Source organism: Ambystoma mexicanum, chromosome 4p (assembly GCF_040938575.1).
Source record: "Ambystoma mexicanum isolate Mex_15411 chromosome 4p, UKY_AmexF1_1, whole genome shotgun sequence".
Classification (NCBI taxonomy): domain Eukaryota; kingdom Metazoa; phylum Chordata; class Amphibia; order Caudata; family Ambystomatidae; genus Ambystoma; species Ambystoma mexicanum.
The window spans coordinates 72,831,970-72,856,070 of record NC_090927.1 but is presented as its reverse complement, the minus strand read 5'-3'; the positions used below and the strand labels follow the sequence as shown (position 1 = coordinate 72,856,070).

The 24,101-nt window shown below is 47.0% G+C and overlaps 1 protein-coding gene across 1 annotated transcript in view; it reads right to left on the bottom strand.

Moving 5' to 3' along the window:
• LOC138453014 (zinc finger protein 268-like) overlaps positions 1–20,457 on the bottom strand; it is a 34,362-nt gene extending 13,905 nt beyond the window's left edge. Inside the window, exon 1 of the mRNA XM_069605425.1 lies at positions 20,376–20,457. The gene's annotated coding sequence lies outside the window, so the exon portion shown is untranslated. The remainder of the gene's footprint in view (positions 1–20,375) is intronic.
• Positions 20,458–24,101: the final 3,644 nt, after the last annotated feature.

The following is a 24,101-nucleotide window of genomic DNA, read 5'->3' as shown; positions in this document are numbered from 1 at the left end:
TCAGCCGAATGAACTGCAAAATTGGCAGTAAAATGTCAGTAAAATCTGCCGAATCCAAGAAAGCACAGTACCCCTTTGGTATCCTGAGGGCTAGGACAGACTTGGATGGCTTGGAGTTTCATGGGATCCATGTGTACTCCTAGATGACTAATGACATTAACGAGGAAGGAGATGGTGGTCTTATGGAATTTCAATTTTTCCATTTTGGCATATAAATGGTTAGCCGGTAGTTGGGCTAGGACAGTGGATGGCACGTGGTGAACATGTTCCTCGTATGTGGAAGAGAAAAACAGAATATCACTGAGGTATACCCCTATGGATATACCCAATAGAATGGAGAAGGCCGCATCCATAAAATGTTGAAACACCAATGGAACATTGCTGAGCCCAAAGGGCATGACTTTGTATTTAAAATGCCCCAGTGGTGTCTTGAAGGTGGTCTTCCATCCTTTTCCAGCTTTGATCCTGACCAGATGGTAGGCCCTGCGGAGGCCAATATAGGTAAATAGTCTGGCCCTTTTATAAATTAAATGGCGGCAGTCGATGCAGGGCAAAAGGGTCACCTCTTTTTTGACAACGAAAAAAAGAGGAGTGCCACGGCAGGAGACTGATACAGCAAATATACCCTTTTTCAAGGCAGTCCTCTATGGATCGCTGTTATTCCTCTCTTTCCTTCATGGTTAATGAGTAGATTCTGACACAAGGAATAGGTTTGTCCGAAGGAGTTGATCTCGCAATCAAATGGTCGATGAGGGGAAAGCGAGACGACTTCATGTTCAGGGAAAGCTTTCTGGAACTTCAAGTATTCCGATGGGCATCCTTGGTAGCAATAGATTATTGACAGTTTTTAAGAAGTTCCAGAAGAGGAGTGTTCATGTGATTGACACCTGTACAACAATGACTGGTGCACAGATCAGAACAGAAGAGCAGATGGTGCACAGATCAGAACAGAAGGGCCTGTGTTCTCCTAATAATAAAATGATTATGGTGCATCAACCAGGGTAATCCAATAACAAGAGGAAATGTTGATGACTGAATGCAAGGATTTCTTGATGTTGACTAATTTGATGTGTGAGGGGAAAAGTATGTTGGTTGACTGAACCTGAGGTTAAGGGAGAGCCATCTATGACTTCAATGTGCCTGTGCCTTTCGCTGGCCATGTCCAAATAGGCTTTGTCGATGCAATTCCCTGATGCTCCGGAATCAAGTAATACAGTCCGAAGCGCCACCTGTTTGCCAACTGATCTTTATCTGTAGAAGAAACAGGAGCTGTGGTTGCATTGGCAACATGGTGTCAGTGGGAAGGGATATGGCAATGTCTGTGCTTTCTGTTACCTTTCATCCTGACAACAATCCTACTGGTTTCCCCCATATTTAGGGGTCCTCACTGGAAAGGTACCAAGATAATGCCCCCGTTCTATAATATAGGCAAAGATGGTTTCATCGCAAAAAACAGTACTACAATCATACCAAGCAATTGAATTCCTAGCAACAGAAAATCCCAACAGTGCGGGCATTTCAAAATATAAACTCACTAACACATACTATCCAGACAGAAGACTTTCTTTGTTTGTATGAAACAGCACAATATTACACATACAAAAATAATATATCAAATTAAGCATCTGGCACATATTCAGTATTAAATTGTGAAGGAAGACTAGTAACTCTCTTAAAACCCAGTCTACTTACCCATGTTAAACTATCCTTTAAATCTGCAGACTACTAAGAATGTTATTACATCACCTTACTACAGCCAGTGCTCCAGATAGGATTTTGAACTGGGAGTATTTTCCTCCCTGTTTTTAAAGTAGGGAATAAAATGATTTTTAGGGAGTAAAAATATAAGTCCCATTCCCAATGGGAGTATTTTATAAGCAAATAAAAATGTTTTAACTGTAAAACTAAACTGTTTTTGTAATCATTGTTTCTTTGCACCTAGTTATTCATACACATGAACAGATACATGTCTACTTCTGTTCAGGCAGTAATAACAGTAGGTTTGTACTGAGGTACTACATGCACTTCTGGTCCAAACATGTCCACGTAGGCATGGGAACGGCACTTGCCAGGCACAGCCGTAGTGGTATTAACTGGCCATTGATAGTAACAGGTGCAAAATGGTGCGAGTACCTGGACATGTAATAGCAGTGCCTGGCAAAAATCTTAATACTTAGCCACAAGCCAACCCTCTTGGCTCTGTTAATGCTTGTCTTCAGTAAAAGACACACAGAGTGCTCGGAAATCGAGTGGCTGAAGGGAGGCCTGGTAAAACATTTTTATTACACAAGTAGCACCTTTACAACTCCAATTAAGCCACATTTGCAGGGCACTTTGAGTGCATAGTATGATGGTAAGGCTTGATAAAGCTAGCTCAGATTTCCCATAAAGAGGTGTTTTGGGAGGAGCAGGAGTGGCCATAGGGATTAGCATGGCAATAGAGAGTCAATGGATGGGCACATCACCTACCAAACTCCTACAGACTGTTCCTCCTCATATGCCATTCCTGAATTTACTCCAATACAATAGTGTAGGTCTAATGGGACAAAACTAACAAGAGTATTTTCCCGGCGGTGTGTAACCTTCACAACTAGTCACGTATAAGTGCCCATGGGACACTTTGTTATGCTGCTCTTTTCAGGTTTTCTTTTTGTCTCACATAAATCGTCACATTTAAGTGATTGATGTTTGCCAAGGGTAAGTGGATCGGTTTTATTAACTGTCTGGACAACCCACCTCTTAGTTCTGAGTAATTACCTGTTCTGTCAGTGGTGTCAAGTCCTTATGTTCCTCCACACAGCCTGACTCACTGGCTGCCCGCCTTACCACAAACTCATTGTATGTGATCAGAGTTACATTTACTAATATCAATTTGTACTGGAAATGTCCCGTTAATCGGGTCAGGCACTTTACACTAAGTGCATAAACCTGATATCGGTTAGCTCTCCTCACACGAATAAAAGGCAGCACCTAAAGACACACTCTGAGCAAGGCGGAACACGAGTACGAGCAGAACTTCTGGGATGAAGGCACACCTAATGTAGCAGAGCAACAGACCAAGGGACCAGAGCACCAGGCCAAAAACCCCAAATGTTCCCTACTGGAGGTTGCTGCCTCCAACAGACCGTCAAAGACATGAGGAGAAGGCCAGATCCCACAAGTGAAGATTGCATTGTGTTGCAAGTACGCCAGCGACCCTCCCGTGTGAACGGCAGAGATGGGGAGGCAAGGCCAAGCCTGTGGTACTAACCTTGACTAGTGAAATTGGAAATAGCAAAACAAGAAAGAAGCACACACAGCCTGTGAGTTGGCAAGCGCCCTAAGAGACCAGTGTGTTTTAAAGTGAATTAAGTAGCAACATTATATCACAAATGAAGGCTGCATGCGTATGGATGAGACACGAAGAAAGGCAGACCTGTGAATGAACATTGAAGTAAAAGGCAGCTTTGAGATCAGTGATACTAAGTAACTGAGTGGTCCGGTGAAAGGATATAGCCCATTCAGAGGTCTCTGTGAAAGGTACATTGTTTGAAGTTGTAAAGTGAACAAACAGCAAAAGTGAATTAAGCAAGAGTAAATGTAAGCTTTGAGTCGAAGTGGTCCTGCGATGGTCTATAAAGAGAGCCACGCACATTCGAAAGTCTTCGACATCCGAAAGTGGTCCAAGCCCGATTGAGGGAGACCCAAAGTACAATAAGCTTGGGGAAGGGAGCCCCTGGCAGGTTTGTGTTGGACTGTGACGTGAGAGGTCAGAGCTCGACAGAGGGGGGCCTACATGAACTGTGTGCTGTAAGGTCGGAGCCTGGCAGAGGGGGACCTTTGTGAACTTTACATTGGGAATGCAATTTTGAAAGTCAACAAAGAGACTTTAACGTGGAAGGAAAGGCAGGCCTTAATCCACGATTTGGAACTGCTTAGAGTTTTAGAAACCGAGGCAGAGTGTGTGATCATGCCTACAAGGACAGCCTTACTCCGTGAGGTTTAACGTGAGTAGGAGAGCTGGTTCAACTACTTTTATTCTTTAGAACACTGATTTATCCTTTGCATACATTTCTTCTTTTTACACTTTTCGTACAAGAGATAGGGCAGGCATTAGGTTTTGTTATCATAGTCCATTTTGATTTGCCAGACTCCACTAGGACTGTTTTGTTTATCGTTTGATGGTCGAGACAACTCCCATCTTAGTTATAGGGCAAAATAGAAGTTTCTCCGTCCCAACATTTTCAATAAAGGTTTTACAAATTGTATCCATTGTGTCAGTGTCATACTTGTGATACCATATCTTCCCTACAGTTCCAAATGGACATCCCAGCAGGGGTAGTCTGGCCTATAGGGGACTTTGTAGATTTCCTGCTAGGTTTCTGCACCCTGGGCCACTTTTGTGCTAACGTATTTTATTTCCATATTTTCACATAGGAAAACGGTTGGGCTTGCTGAGCCTGAAAATGTGTACTATGGGGCCACATTGAAAATTATTTCCAGGGCCTCTTTTGTTTCCCATTCCACCTCTCCTGCTTCCCAGTGCTTCTTGGAACCTGTAGTTCGTTTTTGGTGAACAACCTTGGCAGACATAAGGTTGGAAATGATGAAACCTGCACTGGATTGCTGTACAATGTCATGCATAAACTGCATTAAACGTGAGCAATGAGCTCTGAACAATCTTTGCAGAGCTAATAAATGTGTTATGATTTTTAAAGAATGGCATATGACAATTTTCCTTTCACCTGTGCCAACATGTATTACCATCATTTTTGATGAAAAGAACTTGTAGGTCACCTTCAAATGTTAAAATATTTGTTTTTAAATGACCAGTGCATTACACATATTAGACCTAAAGAGATTAAAGGGGTTTTATTGTGCACAAAGCATCACATGAGCACATACAATGCTCTCAAAAAGCTTTGTTGTAAGCGAAGTGGCAAAAACAATGATGGAGAATATTGGAATAAAACAAGTAGACCTCCCCAAATCCCAGCTCAAAACTTTAAAGAGGGATGTGTGAGTAAATTAAGCCTGTCAGTATGATAACACGTAACAGGCTGAGTAAAGTGCATAGGTTTAAGTAGATAACTAAAATAAAGAGCACACACACTGTACGCCTTCTCTCCCCAGATGATTGTGATCCACACTGTCTAACACACCTGGACCCTCTACCCTACCTACCCTGGGGAGCTGGAAGCAGCACTAGGCAGCCATCATGCGGCTCTGCAGTAAACTTGCATGTGTCGGGATCCGATTTGGGAAATGGAATACAAAATAACGCTTTGTGACAAAGACTGGGAACAGGGAGCACTGCACCTCCTCGGCTGGCACATGTGGTAATATCACACAGGGCGGCTCTGCGGGCAGAAATCTGTGTGACGCTGCCAGAGCCCGATGATGGTGTGTGCCGTGACGAAGCTGAGTGCAGCAAGTGCACTAGCAGCCGCTATCACTGCCTTGGACACAGTCTGTGTGTCGGATTCCGAATCGGAATTTAGGCTGTGGCACATGCATTATAGATTTATAGTATATAATACATTCACTGAGCACAGTAACATGATGTGGGATGTCAGTCAGTGCATGCATTATATACTTATAAACACTGCACACACAGCCGGGTGCTGCTGGTGAGGCCCGACAGGCCTGTGATGGACTGGAAACAGCAGCAACGAGGGCAGTCTTTACAATCCCTATGGCTACCTTAGAGACATGCCCACTGTTCACAATCCTGTGGCCTTCAGCCATTTTGTAGGAAAGTTCATTGGAGCCAAGTCACACATTCCACAATGTCACCTAGTAGCCGTCGCTGGAAATTCACCTCCAGTTCTGAGCCACACTAGCAAGGCATTGACGGGTGTGCAAATTAACTCAAATGCAAACCTTTTTCTCCAGGAACTGTCTTTGTCTATGAGGGCAGTGCAATTTAATACATAGCTTTAGCACCCAAAGACAGACATTTTGCAAGGCTGTCAGGACAACTTCATATATGAGATACATTACTCACCGTAATCGTATTTCTGATGCTTGTATCTGCTTAGATTCACATGCTATGCATAGGCTGAAATCTAGTGGAAGCTGCAGGGTATTAAAGTTTTTGCTTTCGAAGCTCGAAAAGGGACTTCGACAGGGTGTGCCAGTAATATTATTCCTAGGGTAATGTCTACTGTACACCCATAGTGCTTCACGCGTCGAGGCCCCTCAGATTGTTTGTTTCTGACATGAGGTTGCATGAAGTGTAGAGCGAGTACAGACGTAGTAAAGCAGGTACTATAACCGATAAAGCTCAGAAAACATCTATGCACCTTCTACTCCAAGCAGATGAAGGGTGGGCGCATGTGAATCTAAGAAGATACAAGCATCAGAAATACGATTACGGTAAGTAATGCATCTCTTCTGAGGCTTGTGGAATCTGCTTAGATCACATGCTATGCATAGATTAGCGAGCAGTGTCTGGAGAAGGTGGTGGGTTGTGAGAAGGTACAGCAGCAAATAGATGTTTTAGCACTGCTTGTCCCACTTGGGAAGCTGCTTTGGAGTGAGTATCAATGGAATAGTGCTGAGTAAAAGTGTGGATAGAGCTTCATGTAGCTGCTTTGCAAATGGCGTCAGCAGGACGTTTGCAATAAAGGCCAAGGTAGCTCCTGTCCCCCTGGTGGAGTGAGCTCTTGGTGTAAAAGGTAGTGTTTTGTTTGACAGAGAGTAGCAGAGCTGTATGCATCTGGCTATCCATCTGGAGATGGTGTTCTTGGAAACGCGGTCTCCTTCCCTGCCTGGAGCTATGGAGACAAACAGTTGGTCTGTTTTCATTAGCGGTCTGGTCTTGTTTACATAGTAAAGGACCGCCTTCCGTACATCTAGTGTATGGAGTTTTCTCAGCTGAGCTTAATGGATTTTGGAAGAAATCTGGTAGTTCGATGGCCTGATTGACATGGTACTTAGCAATTAACTTAGGTGAAAACCTAGGGTGCGTTCGTAATACCAATTTGTCTTTGTGAATAACAAAGAAAAGGGTTTTGCACTGACAAAGCTTCTAGTTAACAGACTATTCTTATGAAGCCGATAGCCACCAGAAAGGCTGTCTTCTACGTGAGTTCTTTAAGGCTGGACTTGTGCATAGGCTCAAAGGGTGGGGGGGGGTCCTATGAACTTTTCAAGTACTACATTTAGGTCCCACCCTGGAGGCGCCTTAATGACTGGGATTTTCCACCACAACACCTTACTTTGATAGAGCCGCCAGGTGAACCTTGAAGAAAAAAAAATAGCCCCGAGTCTAGTAAGGGAAGCATATAGTGAATAATGTGTAATGGAGTACATTGTATTTGGTTTATTTGTTTTGACTGGCACCAAATTACAAATCTCTTACACTTGTTAAAGTAACAGTGTCCAGTGTTTGGTTTATGTGCCTCCTTAAGGATGTCCATACACCTTTGAGGTAGGTTAAAATGGCCAAACTCTAGGACTTCTGGAGCAAAGCTGCCAGGTTCATAGACTGAGGTTGAGGGTGTAATGTCCTCCCCCCGTGCTGTGTAAGCATGTTGCAGGGGCACCAGAGTTTGATTGGGTTGCACATCACCAGTTTGCACAGATGTGGACACCAAGGTTGCCTCACCCACATAGGAACAACTAGGATTAATGTCACTTGTTCTTTGTGCATCTTGTTCACCACTTTGCTCATTAGAGGAGTCGAGGGAAAAGCGCAGGCAAATCTCCCTGACCATTTTATCCACACAGCGTTCCCCTTGAAGTCGTGCTGGAGAAACCTGGATGCGAAGTCTGGGCACTGCGTGTTTTGTCTTGTTGTGAACAAGTCTAGAGGGTGGGTAACCCCATTGTGCAAAGATCCAGTCTACGATATCTTTGTTGAGCTGCTATGTTAGGCACATGGCCCGCTTGAGTGCTCACTTCCAGATTTGTTGTGCTAGTCTGGACAGACTTGGAGAGTGTGTGCCACCTGCTTGTTTATGTAAAACATGGCAGTGGTGCCGTCTGTGAGTATTTCCACTATTTGATTTGACAGGTGTACTTGGGAGGCTTGTAGTACTTTGAGCACTGCTAGTAGTTCCAGAAGATTGATGTTGTTCTGGGCTGTGATCGGAGTGCACAGAACATGTGCTATGTGATGAAGGTAATGGGCTGCCCACCCGGTGAGTGATGCGTCTGTTTTGACAACCGCTTGCACTGAAGGTTTGCGAAAGGCTTCCCCTTTAACACATTCTCCTTTGTCCACCAGCGCAGAGCTTGGACCAGGGTTGGCGAGACGACCACTAGATCGTCCCACTGACAGCTTGCCTGAGACCACTGTTTCGCCAACCACTCTTGCATTGGGTGCATGGGCAACCGTGCGTTTCGGACCAGGTAAATGCATGATGCCATTATCCAGAACAAGCACACTGCTTTGCGTACGGTTATCTGGAGACCGGCTAGATACTGAGGTTTTTGAAGCAGTGTGTATTGTACTCTTTCGTTGACGGGAAGACTAGACCCTCTTCTGTTTTTATGACAGCTCCAAGAACTGTTTGGTCTTGCTTGGTACGAGACTTGATTTTTTCTCGTTGACTGAGAAACCAAACTGGAAATGTAGATTGAGTGTTCTTTTGGTGTTTTGCTTGCAAATTTGGGGATTCTCCTCTGTGATCAGCCAGTCGTCCAGGTAAGGGTACACTGAGACTGACTCCCTGCGTAGATGCGTTGCCACTACCGCCAGTACCTTGGTGAATACCCTTGCAGCGGAGGCTATACCGAACGGTAGCACTTTGAATTGGTAGTGCTGGATCACTATTTTTTTTAAACGCAAGAATCTTCTGTGCGCTGGGAACATTGAAATATGAAAATGTGCATCTTTCATTTCCAAGGTTGCCATGTAGTCCTCCTGCTTCAGCAGTGGAATTACTTCCTATAGCGTTGCCATGCAGAATTTTTGTGGCTTGACATAGGTATTTGTAGTGCACAGGTCTAGGACAGGGTGCATTGTTAGATTCTTTTTTGGCACAAGGAAGTACATTGAATAAATACCCTTGTTTACCTGGTTTGCAGGGATACATTTTACGATGTCCTTTAGGATCAGCGCCTTCACCTCTTCCAACGGGATACGTTGTTCTTCCTGGGAGGTGTTCCTGTGTCTCGGCGGGTGGTTGGCTGGTTGTTGGATCAGTTCTAAGCAATAACTACCCGCCACTGTGGAAAGTACCCACTTCTCCGAAGTGATTCCCTCCCATGCGTGGGTAAAGTGTGAAATGCGACCCCCTACTGGAGTGGCATGGGAGGGAACATGTAGCGGGTGGTCATTGCTTGGGGGGTGTTGAGCCGCCTGTAGAAGAGGAGGATCTGCCCTGACTTCGAGACCTTTTTCGGCCTCTTTGAAACCCCTGTGGAGAGAACTGTCCCTGTGATGAACCCCAGGATGAGCTTTGGCCACCTTGGTTATAATTTGAAGCTCACTGAGTGTTTTGCCCTCTGGAACAGCGAGAATTATAGCCCCCTCTTTGCCCGAATGGTTTGTTGATGAGCTGCCTGTTAAGATGTATAGAAGGCCAACCTATATTGTGACAGGGGCAACTCTGGGAAGCAGTAGCCAAACCAGTTTAAGGTAGCAGTGACAGGCGGTCTAGGCTAAGATCTTCAGAGGGGTGAGATTGTAAAGGGTCCACAATGAGGTCACACAATGGGAGTCACAAATTACCCTTAGACAAGATGTATAGATATACAGTTATTTAATTATGGCCAAAGACACTATAAGAAAAATGAACGTAAGCATGAAGACTTATCAACCAATACAATCAAACTAAAATACATATATACAATCACAGGTTCAAGTGCATAATACAAGTCAAGTTACTCCTGCAAGGGAATGAATAGATGAGTATTAAACACAAAAAGATCCACAGAGGATTAACCCCTAACTAATATTGTCCAACCCTAAGTTGCCTGGGGCCTTGTGCCCTATTTTTCAGGATACAAAGAGACAGCACTCAGGAGGCAGGAGAACATGTAGGTAGGGTCTCTGGGGTCCAGTGATGGATTCTTAGAGCCAGGGTTCAAGACAGACAATGTCCAAAATTCCCCCCAACAGTTAGAAGTTTTGGCAAGGCAAGTATTGGCAAAGCCAATAGGTTTAAAATAAAGAGTATTGTAAGTCCATTAACTTACAATGGGAGTGTAGGGGTATGTTAAAGTCTCAATAACTTACCCCCCTAACTCCGAATCTTCCCAAGACTTTCCAGAACAAAGGAAGGGTGTCCTGGCATGCATTTCCCAGTGAATTCCGCGGTCCAAGATTTTCATGGGTTGCAGGTTCGAGTGATTCTCCGGTTAGGATCTTTTGTTGGTGCAAGGACTCTTGATGAAAAAATGCAGAAACAAACGATGCAACGCCCTTCTCGGGACTGGAGGCGTGTCAGAAAAGCAGGTTTCAGACCGTGCACGCCACGCACAGCGATGCAGCAGGACTCAATAGCCGCGCTCTGACTTTCCGGTCTTTCTCGGGTCCCCTTGGTGCTAGGACGTTGAAATTCCGCAGCGGGTATCGTTGCAGTGGCAGCTGAGTGTGTGCCAAGTTTCAGGCGTTAACTCGAACGGCAAAGAAGATAACTCGGTAGCCCAAAAACGAAGCTGGTCAGCCATAGGACGATTCCCAGGCACTTCCGAAAGTGTTTTTTGCGTTGGGCACTGAGTAGGCTTCGGGAATGAATGGTCCCTCCAATCCAGGGGTCGTAGCACCTTTGCAGGCCTACTGGAGATCAAGAAACAGACAGGGCTCCACCAGGACTGCAGCAGAAGTTGTTTGTCAGGCCTCCTTCAGACCGGTTACAGGTTTCTTTGTGGGTCTTTCCAGCTGAATGGATTCTTGGCTCCTTCAGGTTCTTCCAGGATCTCTGAGAATTGCATGCAGTTGCCCTCTTCTTATCCTAAAAGCCAGGTAGGAGTCGAAACTTCCACTAGCCAATGGGAGAACTAGCCCACACACACCCCACAGCGGTCCAATCAGGTCCACTGATGGGAACACTCATGCATACCACTCAGACACACAGAAACCAGGATGTGTATTGGGGTCAGACTGACCCAGCCCACATCCTGCCAGCAAACACACAAAGCCCTCCAGTAGCCCGCCAAAAGCTGCTGCTTTCCTAGGCACTGGAAGTCCTTATAAGGATCTTTCTGACCTCTGAGGCCAGGAAGAAGGCAACAAGATGAGAAAAGAATGGGCGAAAAACCTTGTCACACGTCCAGGTTTGACCAGTAGACACAGTAAGTAGCCAAACGCGGTTAACCTAACACGAAATTCCCCAAAAAGTGGGGAAAGGTCACTGCTGCCACCAGCCCATCTTTTAAGCACCTCAGAATAACCAAACAATCCTTTGAGTGTTAGTCTAGGGCAAAACAAAAATGAACCCCATTGCACTGCAGTGTAAGCTGCTGTGTGCAATGATAAAAAGTTACCACATGTGATACAAAAGTAACCACAAGTAGCCACATAGTCACCAGACTAAGGGAACACTGTTTCCCAGTACTGATAGCCTTGAGGACAAATCAGTTTCCCCATAACATGTGAGCAAAGGCCAGTACAGTGAAGCTTAAGGCTTCACTGTACTGCAAAAAGTGCAGGTCAGATTGAAAAATAAAAGAAAAAAGTTTAGGGGTTCCATAAAGATGGAAGGAAAGGTGAAGTAAAGAGAAGCTTTCCTACTGCTCTAATGATTAGAGTGTGTCCTATTCCTCTTTTGTGCTTTTTTGAGCATCTTCCACCATTTTGCCAAACAAAGCATTGGGCTAAATGGACGTGTTAAGGAGGGTTGCCTATGTCTCAAACTTGAAGCATGATTGTCGTAGCCACGCATGGCGTTTAATTAATGTGCCCTCAGCTATGATTCTACCTGCATTTTCCACTGCATTAAAGTTGTTCTTGAGGATGCAGTTTGCTATTTGCTTATCCTCTGCAATGGACAGCGACAGTTGTATTTTGAGGGGCTCTGGGACCGACTCGTTTAGTTCGGCAATCTCATCCCACTTGTGACAGTTGTAACTGGTTAATAGCGTTGCGTTATTAGCAATTCTAGTTTGGTACGCTCCGACGAAGCTACCTTTCTGCCAAAAGTGTAAATCTTTTTACTCTCCTTATCAAGAGGGGCTTCGGAGGAGGCCAGAGGGGTTCCCGCTCTCATTCTTGTGTAGATCTCGATGTGCTCTGCAGCCTTCAGGAGCAGGTCATTCTATTGTAGTTGGTTATCCACTGGTAAGTCTGCCACCGGTGGGTCTAAATGATCAGGCGATTGGATGATGTAGACATCCTCATCGTCGTCGTCATAATATCCCCCTGTTACAATCAGTACAGAGACGCATCCAACCCTCTCTGCTCACTCCTAATTTAACACAGGTGGTCAACCCGTGCATCAAAAAAAAATTCAGACCAGCCCCCTCACGCTCTCTATATATCAGGGGCCAGTTTAAACCTGACTCTTTACTCTGCGCTCCCCTTGGAGCCTGGCTGGGGGAACCTGGACGCAAAGTCTGGGCATTGACTGTTTTCACTTCTAGCGAACAAGTGTATTCTGGGGAAACCACATTTAGAGAAGAGGTGCTCTACGACCCCTGTGTCTAGTTGCCATTCGTGTTCCTCTGGTAGGGGATCTCTGCTTAGTGAGTCTGCCAGAGAGTTGAGTTACCCTGGAACGTGCTGTGATGAAATATTTTCCGTCTGAGTGCCCATTTCCAAATTTGTTGTGCCAGTTTGGACCGATTTGGAGAACGTGTGCCCCCCTGTTTGTTGATGTAAAACACTGCCGTAGTGCTGTCGGTCAAGTCTTGCACCGACTGATTCGATAGGTGAATCTCGAAAGCCTGAAGGACTTTGAGGACCGCCAGTAGTTCCAACAGATTGATGTGGTTCTGTGCCATAGCATGAGTCCACAGACCTTGTGCTGTGTGATGTAGGTAATGAGCCCCCTAACCGGTGAGTGATGCATCTGTTGTGACAACCGCTTGCACTTCCGGATCGTGGAAGGGTTTTCCCCTTCAACAGATGTTCCCTTGTCCACCCACAAAGGTTTTGTGCTAATATTGGTCGAAACAACCACTAGATTGTCCCACTGAACGCTTGCCTGAGACAACTGTTTTGCCAACCACTCCTGCATGGGAAGCATGCGCAGGCGCGCGTGTGGAACCAGATAAATGCAAGATGCCATCATGCCTGGCAAACGCATAGCTTTGCGTATGCTTATCTGGCGGCCGGCTTGATAATGAGGTATTTGCAGTAACACGTTTTGGACTCTTTCCTCTGATGGAAAGACCAACCCCTCTTTTCAGTTTATTACAGCTCATAGAAACTGTTTGATTGTGCTCAGTGCTAGGCTTGATTTTTTCTCGTTTATGGAGAAACCCAACTGAAAGCGAAGGTTGATAGTTCTTTGAGTGATTTGCCTGCAAATCTGGGGAGTCTGCCCTGTATTCAGCCAGTCGTCCAGGTAAGGGTACACTGGGATTACCACCCTGTGCAGGTGCGCTGCCACCACCGCCAGTACCTTTGTGAATACCCTTGGATCAGATGCTATTCCGAAGGGCAGCACCTTGAATTGGTAGTGCTGGTTTGCTATCTTGAAAGAATCTTCTGTGCACTGGGAACATTGAAATATGAATATAAGCATCTTTCATATCCAATGTTGCCTTGTAGTCCCCCCGCTTTAGCAGAGGGATTACTTCTCGTAGCGTAGTGATGCAGAACTTTTGTGGCTTGACATATTTGTTTGCAGGGCGTGAATCAAATACTGAGTGCATTGTGAGATCTTTCTTTGGCACAAGGAAGTAGGTTGAATAAATACCCTTGTTTACCTGGTTGGCCGGGACGACTTCTATGGCGTCCTTTTGGAGCAGCTTTGCAATTTCCTCGAGGATGATGCGTTGGTCTTCTTTGGAGTGAGGGATGATTCCGGGGTCATTCGAGGAGCTCTCACACAATAACCGCCCGCCACGGTGGACAGCACCCATTTGTCTGAGGTGATTCCCTGCCATGCGTGGGTGAAGTTTGAAATGCATCCTCCTAATGGAGAGGCATGGGAGGGCACCCGAAGCGTGTAGTCACTGTTTTGGAGGTGTGGGACCACCTCTAGAGGATGAGCCCCTCCCCGGCCAAAGGATCTGCATGGTCCCCTCTGGTAACTTTGAGAGGCCTGGCCTAGATTGTTCCCCCAGGATGTTCCCTGATTTTGATTGTATCCTGAACCCCTCTGGGAATTTTGTCCACGTGAGCGATGAAAATTACCATGACCCCTATGGCCAGTGGGTTTATTGGTTAGCTGGCCCAATGACTTCAGAGTATCATATTCCTCTTCCTCTTTAGCAGTTTTTAAGGCATCTTCAACGGCCTTTCCAAAGAGTACGTTGGGCTCAATGGGCATATTGAAAAGTGTGGCTTGCGTCTCTTGCTTGAAGCTGGATTGGCTTAACCAAGCATGCCGCTTAATAATGGTTCCTTCTGCAATTAAACTGCCTGCGTTGTCTGCGGCATCAAGATTACTCTTGAACATGCAGCTTGAAACTACCCTGCCTTCTGCCGCCACAAGGGCCAATTGGGTCTTAAGGGGCTCAGGGGCTGATGACAACAAAGCTGAGAATTTATGGCAGTTATAACTTGCCAAAAGAGTGAAGTCATTAGCTATCCTAGCCTGAAAGGCAGCCGAAGAGGCCACTTTCCTCACAATTGTATACAGCTTATTACTCTCCTTGTCCGGAGGTGCCTCAGAGGAGGCTAGGGGTGTTCCTGCTCTCTTCCTTGTTGTAACTACAAGAGAGGCAGGCTTGAGCTGTCCCCTGATATAGGGAGGGTCTGATGGGGCAGGTCTGAAAAGCTTTTCGATGCAGAGGTTAACCGCCCACGTCTGATTAGGTGTTTCCAGCGTTTGTTATATCTTCGCTGAACTGGCCGCAGGAGGGAAATGAACTGAGTGACAGCCTTCTTATCCCCCGAAATATCATCAACAAAATCCTTGTCCTGTTGAATTTCCTGCGTTGCAATCTGGAAATGCTCAGCCGCCTTGGCGAGCACGTCGTTTAGGAGCGGTTGGTTATCTATAGGTGAATCCGTCACAGGAGGATCCTGATTGACAGGAGAGGCCATGTTATACATGTTTGGATATGGGTCAACCTCATCATCATCCCCATAGTAAGGGTCTGCGGCCTCTTGAGATACATAGAGGTCCTCAGTGTCAGTGTCCGGGTCATACTGGTCAATGACTCGGGGGTCTTGCAATAGCTATCGGAGCGAGACCTCTTAGAAGGGCGTTGAGAAGCAGTGGCCAATACAGGGATCTGAGAGCCAGAGGCCGCTGTTGTGTGTGGGGGTGGACTGAAAACTCTTGAAATAATCAGGGTCTCTTTAATAAACGTTTGCCATGAAGGTCATCCTTCTTATGACACTATCAATATCCTCACATGACCATTGGGCAGAGCTAGGAATGGGCATAGGATCAAATGGACGTCCCCGATCTTGAGGATCCGATAACTGATTAAGAGATGAAAAGAGCCGTTAAGAGGCTATCTTGGGCAAGGCTCTGGGAGAGGACGGCTACACTGCTGGATTCTATAAATCCTTCCTCCCCTCCCCCCCTTTATGGTGGTACTCTTTAATGAGATCCTCAATACTGGGAAAGGCCCAGACTCCTTTGTCCGGGCTCTTATTTCGGTTATTCTCAAAGAAGGTAGGGACCCCAAACTATGTAGCTCATACTGTCCCATATCCCTGTTAAATTTGGACGCCAAGATATACACTAGAATCCTTGCGTCCCGTCTAGAAACATCCATGCCACCCCTGATACACGCAGATCAAGTAGGTTTTATATTGGGATGACAGGGAGCCGACACTATGAGGAAGACGTTACATCTGATCAATGCTTCCCAAAACATGATCAATGACCCTGCTCTCCTATCAATCAACACCGAAAAGGCCTTCGACAGAGTCGAATGGGACTTTCTGATGGCACTCCTCTGCAAAATAGGAATAACTCAAAATTCAGAGGAGCCTTTCATGCAGTGTACATGTCCCCCAGAGCATCCGTCTTTGTAAACGGAGAATACTCCTGTTGGTTTGAATTGGGGAGGGGAACTCGGCAGGTATGCCCCCTCTCAGCCATACTCTTTGCACTCTCATTGGAACCCCTAGCCCAGAAGTTGACAGACGACCGACAAGTAACCAGCCTTCCTCTAGGTGGGTCCGAATACAAAGTGGCCCTGTATGCCGATGATCTACTTCTCCACATCAACAACCCTACATCATCCATAACCAGGGCAATTCAATTGATCAAAGAATATTCGGGTTTCCAAATTAACAAGGCTAAATCTATCCTTTTTCCCCCTATATGTCTCCACACAGGACGATTTAGATAGATTTTCACTGCTAGGACTCATAGTGGAAAGTGTCAAGTTAAAATATCTGGGCATACAGGTCACAAGGGACATAAACAAACTATGACGCCAACATTCCCTCCCTTCTTCTAAGGTTTTATGCTGATCTCGCCAAATGGGAAAAACTGACAATATGCTGGTTGGGCAGACTAAATGCGATCAAAATGGTATGCCTCAAATGCTTTCTCTACCCCTTTCTGATGCTCCCCATTAAAATGGCACACGTTTTTTTTTAATGAAGTTAAAAGAGCTGTTGTGAGGTTTCTATGGCAAGGAAAGAGAGCAAGGGTCGCTTATATCACTTGGCACTACCTAAAGATAAGGGTGGATTGGGACTGCCGGACCTGAAGAAATACTACCAGGCTACCCAATTGAGAGTCCCGATTCCTCACTTGCGGAACCATATAGAACCTCAATGGGTTGCTATGAATAATCACTACCTGGCCCCAGCAACCATCTCTGAATTGCTATGGGTGCCATGAAACAAACTATTTAAGAGACTGAGGGCCCCCCCGATCTTGGGGACTATCTGGGAAATATGGAGCCAGAGCAAGTTACCTCATGGCTGTCTCCCCTGAGCCATCTATGGACCCCCGGCATCAGAGTGGGCATTCCCAACGTAGAGCGACTCCAGTCCTGGTTTGAGGCAGGACTAGAGAGGGTAGGTCAGCTATCGAAAAATGGCTCCTTCATCACAATCTCAGAATTGGGAGATGCCTTAGGCTTAGGCCCCCTATCTGTTTTTCAGTTCTTGCAGATCAAGGGTATTCTCACAAAGGATGAATGGAGAGATAAAGTGAGCAGAGAACTTACTCCTTTCGAGAAGTTGCTGAACTCTGACAGAGACGAAGGGTTTGATATTGGCCATGTAGAGAGAACTGACTGAGGCTGCAAAGGGCTCCACATTATCTTTGCGGAGTAGATGGGAGAAAGACCTTGGTGAAGACCCGGGCATGTGGGGAAGGATGTGTAGGGCCGCACCCCAGGTTTCTATATCTAGCCAGTATAAACTCCATGCGATCAAACTCTTACACAGATGGCAGTATGACACCCTCAGACTCTCCAGAATGCTCCAGACATTGCCCCCGGGGTGCTGGCGAAAATGTGATGGTGTTGCCGACTACTGGCACATGTGGTGGGACTGCCCCTAGATTAGAGTCTATTGGGATGAGGTCCTGGGGTGGATTAGGGATCTAGACGGAATTTAGAGAACTGCAGACCCCTTTCTTATTCTTTTTGGGTTCGAACAGGATGGAGGTGAACAGCATAGAATCAAGGGTCTCGCAGCCCACCTTTTACTGGCAGCCCGTGCAGCCCTAACAATAAAGTGGAAATCGGAATATGAGCCAAACAAGGCTGAATGGGTTAATGTTGCATTGAATATTTGCGTTATGTAAAAAATTACTTCTACCTTACATTCAAAATCTGTGCAATGTGACATATTGTGGGAAGACTTTGTATGTAAATACATGCCTGGAATTAATAACTAGAATGCAAAGGGGAAACGGATGAGAGCTGCTCCCGAGATAATGATAAATTGACTAGCAAGACTGAACGAGACCTACATGACGACCCTGAAGATACCATACAGCGACAACCGCACCGAATACGATTACCAGTGAACTCACACAGAGCACCAATCAAGTCGTCTTCAAAATGTGCACCAATGATTGACTATGGGAAGAATGCTCCGGGGAGGGTGGGGAGAAAATATGTTGAAGAGTTCAAGATATCAATAGGCAGAATGCCCTGATTATCTGTACACTGCCGTTTCTTTTCCTTTTTTTGTTTCCTTTTTGATTCATTATTGCAGCTTTGTATTGTCTTACTGCCATACTTTGAAAAACCCTAATAAATTCAAATAAAAAATTTTAAAAAGAAAGAGCTGACTTCATAACGACACCTGAGTGTCGGAATGCTTTTGAGGTCATCTGACGGAACACAGCATCGGTGGAAGACATGGCGTACTTCAACTCTGACCGATGTACAGTGCTGATACAATCCCCATAGAATTTCAAAAGGTTTGCTTAATACCTGGAATTTGTCATCGAAGAGTGCCGCCGCTGTGGCCTCAAGCCAATGGCATGGTCGAGCGATTCATGGCTAATATCAAATTATCACTTCAAATATCACACCTAACCAGTCAGCCGTTGGAGCACCTGACCAGTCAGCTGTTGGAGAAAGTGCAGGCTACGGAGAAACTACCGTAACACACCACATTGCTCTACAGGGCTATGTCCGTTGGAGGTGATGTTTGGACGCCTCATAACAACTTGTTTGCCGCACCTGCGAGCAGGTAGGGATCATTATCAGGAAGATCAAAAGATGAAAGAAAGTGATGAGCAGGCTAAACACAAGATGAAGTCATATGCTGACCGCAGAAGGAGAGTTGAAGGCTCACATCTTGGCATAGGTGACCAGGTAGTTGCGAGACAGCCGCAAAGATGCAAAGACATGACCTCATCATGAACCAATTACGGTCATGAAGTATAAATGGTCCATGGTGACGGCAAGAAGTGAAGTAGGAAGGGAGATCACAAGAAACTCTCCCACTTTAAGAACCTGCTAGGAATGCCTGAATATTTCCTTGTGGCGGATGATGAAAAAAATGGAAATTAATTGTATGGCTTCTACCAAGGTGACTATGAACTATCTGATGTGGAACAGACCATAGGTGATGTGATTATGGCTCCAGAAGAAAGGAGTCGCCTGGCGCGAGTAAGATACAAAACAATGAGACTCATTGGGCCTCATTCCGAGTACGGCGCTAACCAATGGCGCTATTAACGCCTTGGTTGACGCCGTACCCGGACCGGCAGCGCCTTGGTGGATGGCGGAATTACCGCCCCATTCCAAGGTTGGCGGGGCGGTAATTCCCCATTCACCAAGGCTCTTCCCCATTCCCAAATGAGCCCCCATAGGGCTCAATGGCAATGGGGAAGATGCAAATAATGGTGACCGTTCATTACGGTCACTGTTATTGGCTTGGAGGCCCCTTTGCGCCCTCGACTTTAACACCTGCTCAAAGCAGGCGTTAAGGGCGAGGGCGCAAAGGGAACTCGGAGTATGGCGGTAAGGGATTGCCGCCACCGGTCTCGTTACCGGTGGCCGCTATCCCTTACCGCCATACTCGGAATGCGGCCCATTGAGGAAATAAAACAGATGGGTTGGTTGATGTTGAAAAAAGGGGGAAGATGTAATGTATGGGGGTGTCTCATTTAGTAGGGCATCCACATTGTGGGAAAAGCGGCTATGGGGGGCGGAAGTGACATGGGGTGCTGGGAGGAAGGAAACGGTAGTACAAGGAAGGATTAAGAATAAAACAGGCATAGGCATCCCGTCACACGTGGCCTCCTTATTCTGCTGCTGCATGCGTGTGTCTGTAGCCTGTTAGAACGCTACATTCGTGTTTTCCGCATTTCCAGCTTTATTTAGCCACATTTCTTTTTTGGTCATTTTACTTTTTAATTTGTAAAGAAAATAAGGTGAAACTCATATTTTTCCACATTCATTGAAATTAAAAATGTAGTGCTTCAATGGCTGTAATTGGATGCTCACAGAGCTGGGCTCCTGCACATTTAGCATTGGTCCATTTTACCATTAAACATACATGTCTGATCCAGCTGTTGTTCCTCCGAACAACATTATAGCCAATTAAACAGCTCCAATGGGACATATATTGTTTCACCCTCTTCAGTGTGTTTGCACAGAAACTGGGGCTCATTACAGGTTTGCCCCCGCCCCCTCCCCCTCCCCCCCATGTCTTACTTAGCTGGCGGTCATTCCGCCACCTCACCTGCAAACTCGCAGTGGGTCAGTGCTGTAACGTGCCACTATACATTAATACCAGCACGTTATTACTGCACTGGCCAATCTGTAAACCCCCCGCCCCGCAGGGCATTATTGGCAAATTCGAATGTTGAGCAGAAGATCTACATGTAAGCTTTTTCAATGTTTACAAATAAATACTCAAAGGATACAGAACGATTTCCATGTGTATTTACCTGCGAGTGAACAGCCGATTCATGCTTTCCGTGGCCCGGGACATGCGACGAGACTGTCACCTCTGCACATGCTCTATTAAAGTGTCCCCGACTCAGAGCATGCGCACATCTTCATGACGTAGGAAGAACACTGTACTACAGAGCATGCGCACATCTTCATGACGTAGGCAAACAGAAAGAATTACAGGGCATGCGCAGATAAGTAATCCTGTGCCAAGTGTTACACCCAAAGTGTCCCCGACTCAGAGCACGCGCACATCTTCATCACGTAGGAAGATTACTGTACTACAGAGCATGCGCACATCGTTACAACGTAGGAAACCAGAAAGTACTACAGAGAATGCGCAGATAAGTAACCTTGTGCCAAGTGTAACACCCTATTTCACTTTCAGAACATGCGCAGATCTTCACCACGTAGGATAGAAAACGTAGTTTAGAGCATGCGCAGATTTGCGGTTCCTGTGCCAAGCGAATGACTTTATTTCACTTTCTGAACATGTGCGGGGATGTGCTTCTTTAATACGTGAGATCCTGTCTCCGTCAAACCTGTATTGAATGGTAAAGGAAACGTTAATCCCCCTGCTCTGAGGGTAAACTGTGCTTGATGCCAGAAACCCGATCTGCGCAAGCTCTGCAAAAGAGATTGGATTACAAATGTCACAACAATACTGATGTATCCAGTGGTGGGAGTGGAAAAAAGGAACTAATGCTCTGATTACTTACCGGTAATCTTCATTACTCATAGTTGTTGCGTAGTAATACGCGGTTCTGCGCATGCGCGGCCGATAATGAGGCTCGCGCATGCGTGTTAGAAATAAAGACGGTCCCGTCCGGGAGTTCGCGCCGGAGACCAGAGCAGCAACACGTCTCCGGCGTATCTCTTAGCGCGCGCTGCGTGTGTGCGCGCCTCCAAGTGGGGCCTGCCATCGCCCCACACCATCACACTGGCGACGAGGACGGCGTGGGAGCAGTCCTCTGCTCCGGTGGCATCCAGAGAGGAGAACGCTGCTCCGTGTCGGCACGGGTTCACACGTGTGGCCGGCGGCCATTTTGGATCGAGCACAGCACGCAGTGGTTGCGGCCCTTGAGGGTGCTCGTGCGCCACCTGCAATCCGCACCAAGTTCAGTGAATTGTGGACCCTCCACAGCCTGTGCAGCCGCAAGGTTGTGGCAGTCTGCCAAGTCAACAGAAGAAAATTAAAGAGGAAGAAAAGAGCGGCGACAGTGAAGATTTTGCGCCGAGGATGTTCCGGGGCACGGTCTTGGAAGCAGTTCAACATACTCCTGTAAGTACCATGTAAGTACCATGTGAGGAAATGGGAGAAGAAGATGAACAGGATGGTGCTCCTGCCCCCATCCCTCGCAGGGTGAGCAGCACACTGGCCCCCATGGCCGAATTTGATACCACGGGCCCACCTTCCAAGTTGTGGCCTAAATGGTTCCTGTGGGTGAAGAGGTTGGAGATGTTCTTCACAGCCTCGGCGATCACGGAGGACGAAGAACGAATTGCAATCATGGTGTACTCGGCAGGGGCCGAGGTGCACAAGATATATGATATATGACTCTCTGGACATTCCGGTGGCAACATATGCGGCAGTGAAGCTGGCGCTCCGTGATCATTTTCTGCCAATGGCGAATGTGGACTTTGATAGATTAGTCATGAGTGCGGAAAGAGAGCGAGAGGAAGAGTCACTGGATCAATTCTGTGCGCGACTCAGGGTTCTAGCAAGCTCCTGTAGATGGGGAAATGAAGAGGAGATGGTTCGGAACCAGTTGCTGCAGGGCTGCAGCTCTGGTAAACTGAGAAGGCAGGTATTGAGGGAACCAGGCTTGACCCTACAACAGATTCTGGACACAGGAAGGGCCTATGAGCTGGCTGACACGAGGGGTGCGAAAATGGATGCATCCACGCATGGGAGGAACGAAGGTGAGGCTGCAACAACCCAGGAAGGTCAAGGTGGACGTCGAGAGGAGGTGATAACCCGGGGGGGCCGAGCAACGCCCCCTCGTTCCAATATTGCAGGTATGACCTGCCACATGCGGGCGACTGTCCAGCAAAATCGAGGACTTGTGACCGGTGTAGCACCCCAGGACATTATGCTAGGATGTGCAGGGCTTCAGCACCTGTCGCCGCGTCGCGAGGGCCCGAAAGGGTTGCCAGAGGCGGCGCTCGGAGAGTGAGGGGTGTATCATCCATTGAACAAGGCGTACAGGACCTGAACATCGCCGAGAAGGAGGAGGAGGAAGACGAAATCTTCTTCATCTCGAGCATAGCCGAAGGCCCAGGCAGGAGAAGACAGCCCAAGTGCACTGTGAACATTGGGGAGACAACGACACCGGTCTTGATAGACACTGGGGCGTCCGTCTGTGTGCTGGCGACGGAACACTACAACGCACTCCCTGGTCCACCAGGCTAGCAGAGTCCACAGCACGGATATACGCTTTCGGAGGACACACACCGCTTCCCATCCAAGGAGTATTCGTTGCTCCAGTCGCTCACAGAAAAAATAGAATAAGGGCAAGATTCTTTGTCACAGATGTGAGCCCGCATTCCCTTCTGAGTTGTGTTGCGGCTGAGGCATTGGACCTAGTACACTTCTCATTTGCAGTCTATCACACCGACTTGGACAATTTGTTGAGTCGTTTCGAAATGATATTCCGAGGAATAGGGAAACTGAAAGCTGACCCGATACGCCTCCACATCGATGGGTCTGTGAGACCAACAGCTCTAAAGCACCACCGCATCCCTTTCCATCTAAGGACACAGGTGGAACGCAAGCTGCAATCCCTGATAGACAAGGACATAATCGAGAAGGTAGAGGGCCCCACCCCGTGGGTCTCCCCGATCGTGGTAGCCCCAAAGCCCAAACAACCGGGGGCGGTACGCATCTGCGTGGACATGAGGCTTCCTAACCTAGCGATCAAAAGAGAGCGCCACATAGCACCCACCCTGGACGACATCATTGAGGAGCTTCGAGGGGTGAAAGTTTTCTCAAAACTGGATTTAAGGTCTGGGTACCATCAGTTAGAGCTCCACCCCGAGTCAAGATACATCACGACGTTTACGACGCATGAGGGGTTATACCAATATAAAAGACTCAGTTTTGGTATCTCTTCTGCGGCAGAGGTCTTCCAGAACACCATCAGGGGAGCCCTGTCCGGACTCAAAGGAGTGATAAACATGTCGGACGAAATTCTGGTCTTTGCCCGTTCCGAACCTGAACACCTAAAGCACCTGGAAAACACACTGGTGAGGTTGCGCGACCTAGGGCTGACACTGCACAAAGAGAAGTGTGAGTTCTTGAGGGACAGGCTGGAATTTTTCGGGTTCACCTTCCACGCGGGGGGCATATCACCTGATCCCGATTAAGTGAAAGATATCCGGGAAGTGACCCCGCCAACAACACCTTCCGAAGTCAGAAGCTTCCTGGGTATGGTGATGTATTGTGGCTGCTTCATCCGCGATTTAGCCTCTCTGTCGGAGCCCCTGAGAGCGCTAACAAGGAACGACATCGCCTGGAACTGGGGGGAGAAAGAGCAGAGGGCTTTCAACAACATCAAAAATGCCCTATCGGAACAAGAAACAATGGCGTACTTTAATCCAGATCGAGACTCCGAAATTGTCGTCGATGCCAGCCCCGTAGGACTTGGGGCTGTCCTCATGCAGGCCAACAATCAAGGAACCATGAGGCCCATCGCATATGCCAGCAAAGCACTTACAGAGAC